Genomic DNA, 3,097 nt, shown 5'->3' on the forward strand with positions numbered 1-3,097 from the left:
GGGGATGCAAAAATAGATGTAGTAGTTGATGAAAACCTAGATGCAAATGAGGATGCAAACGTGGATGCAAAATTATAATCAAAAGTGGGTGCAAAAGGAGGTACCAAACTAGGCGCCAATTGTGGCACAAAAATATTAGATGCAATAGTGGGTACAATAATAGATGCAAAAGAGTATGTAAATATGGATGCCAAACAAGATGGAAAAGTGGATGCAACAAAAGTAGATGCAAAATTATATGCAAAACTAGACACAAAACTCGATGTAAAACTTGGCCCAAAAGTGATGCACAAATGGATGAAAAAATGGATGCAAAAAATGATTTAAAAAAGGATGCAAAAAAGGATGCAAAAGTCGATGCAAAAGTTGATGCAAGTGTAGGTGCAAAAAGTGGATGCAAATGAGGATGCAAAAGTATGTCAAACAAAAATAGATGCCAAAATTGATGCAAAGCCTAGAACAAAACCTCGTGCAAAGGATGACACAAAACTTGGCATAAAATTTGGTGCAAAACGTGGTGCAAAACCTATTGCAATACCTGGTGCTAAACTTGGTGTAAGATTTGGTGCAAAACTTGATGCAAATTTTGTGTCAAGTTTTGCACCATATTTGATAAATGGATGCAAATAGCACCAAAAATGGGCTCTAGATGCAAAAAAAGAAGTAAAAAGGGACGCTAATCGCTGGTTTTGTTGTAGTGAAAGATACCTCTGAGGCACTGTTCATGACAACAGATCATCCCTGAGGTATCAATTGTGGCAGCGAACCACCTATAAGGGATTGTTTGTGGTAGCAAATCATCTTGAGGTATGGTTTGGGGTTTTGAGGCAAGCCAGGTCTGGTTTGGAGTTGATTGTGGCTGTAATTAGATAGTGAAGTAATGCTTATAGGCAACAAGGAGATATTCTATAGAGATTACTTTGCATTATGCGACAATAATTTAAGACATTGAATTACCCTTTGTAATATAATCCAGAGAACTCCTCAACGAAATTAGTATTACATGCATAGAAGTTTAAACCAACATATTTTAGAATAATTTTATGGTTTTACACGTTGTCATATATTTCAACATTTATTTATGTAATGATCCTAACTAGTGTCCACAAACTTTTCTTCGTAGATTTCTATTACATTATTCTATACAAAATGGCAGACCAGGTATTTATGTTGCTTTTGGTATTTGTATTATTTATGTTGTTGATTTAGTTAGAGGTTGGATTTGGTTTTAGAAATAAATTTAAAATGATACTTCAAAAGTTTGTTTGTGACTAGTTAAATGCTTGTTGGAACACTCTAATAAGCTTGCCTCAAAGTGTTGGACAGATCTTCAATGCTCACTCAACACATATTTGGTGTTACCAATTCTATTTTCTTACTAGTTTTTTGATCAAGGTTTTCTTATTTTTATGTTATTATATGTTTTTTAAAGAATGTACCCATGGGTGTTACCGATGCTACTATGGGGGATTCAATGATATTCACTAGCTTTATGGAAATGTTAACAAATGCACGAGGGCAAGATGCTGCTATGATGATGCATGAGGTAAGCTTGAATATTGTCTTTTATATGTTCAATTATCTTATATTCCTTATTATATTATGATAATTTATGTTTGTGGAATGCAAGCAATCGCTAAAGTCATTCCAACCCCTATAACACCTTATAAAACATCTAAGGTAATGATAGTGGTAAAACTTGATCAATATTTTTGTGCATTTAGTTAACTTATTTCACTATATATATTTATTAATATTTGTGTTTTTACTAAGCGTGCATTTTGTTGGCATGCAGGGATCATTAATGCCCCCATATACATCTAATGTTATGCAAGATGTAAGATTCAACCATTTATTTATGTGAGTTTGATTATGTTATTTGTTGAGAAATCTAGGGCATATATTTAATAAAGTTTTTGCACAATGACTCCATGATTTATGAGGTGTTACGAAGAGCTACATCATGCCTTCAAATGGATCACCCCATCCGTTTTTTTCTTCTTGTACATGCAATACTATTTTAACAAGTAACCCAAGCAATATATTATTTCAAAACATGATGTCAAGTTACTTTTTTAGGGTTTTTATGTAATCAAGAGGCCTTTTTAGGGTTTCTTAAATTCAAACCTTAGATCATACTCTTTTCCCTTTATGTCATTCTAGAGTTTATCCCATGTCCTAGAAATCAAATCATAGGGAACAAATACCTTGAGATTAAGGTTTATGAATACTAGGGTATTTCTTAAAATATAAACCCATAAATTCAACCCTACTATATCTTATGATGGACACTTTAAAAGAAAATTATTATACATACCTCATGGACACCTATCTGTGCTGATTAGTATTTTGGTTTCCATGATTATTTGCAACTTTACTATACATTTCATTGATCATTTACCACCTTCATGACCTTCTTTTAATGAGTCTTCCGATAATGGGACTTGCTTCTTCATGTGTTCATGAAACCCATGCCTTAGTCATAATAAAAATAATCTTCTTTTTCCTTTTTTTACATAAATTACATAGAATTGTGATTAGATATGTCATTATGAAGACCGAACCTAGTTACATATTTCAACATTATTCATCTGTTATTCCATATTATTATTTATATTTGTGCCTTGCAGGATGTTTCTAGGGTGACTCCAACAAGTATACAATCCGTTGGTATAGAGGGTCATGTTATGCCATCTACGCCTAGACTAGAACCCCATAACATGCCCTTTACTCAATCTGTTGGTATAGAGGGTCATGTTATGCCATCTACACCTAGACCAGAACCCAATAACATGCCATCTACATCAAATGTGGGTCTAGTCATCATTCTTCCACCAAGACTAGAACAAGTTTCTTTGAGGAGTCTTATAGACTCACAAATAAGAATGTCAAGGCTCCTACCAGATATTCCTGCAAATGATCAAATGAGACAAGAAATAATTGAACAAATTCAGTTATGGGAAATGTCATTATTGGAGAGTGTAGCTACTGCAAGAGATCAACGGGTAAAATTATTTTATTTTTTTTATAATTTCATTTGTTATGTTTAGGATCATTATTTTAGAAATGAAAAATAGTTTCATATTTTGGTTGGGTT

This window comes from Pinus tabuliformis, chromosome 9 (assembly GCF_031772625.1).
Source record: "Pinus tabuliformis cultivar Carrire ecotype Pingquan chromosome 9, CPIR1, whole genome shotgun sequence".
Classification (NCBI taxonomy): domain Eukaryota; kingdom Viridiplantae; phylum Streptophyta; class Pinopsida; order Pinales; family Pinaceae; genus Pinus; species Pinus tabuliformis.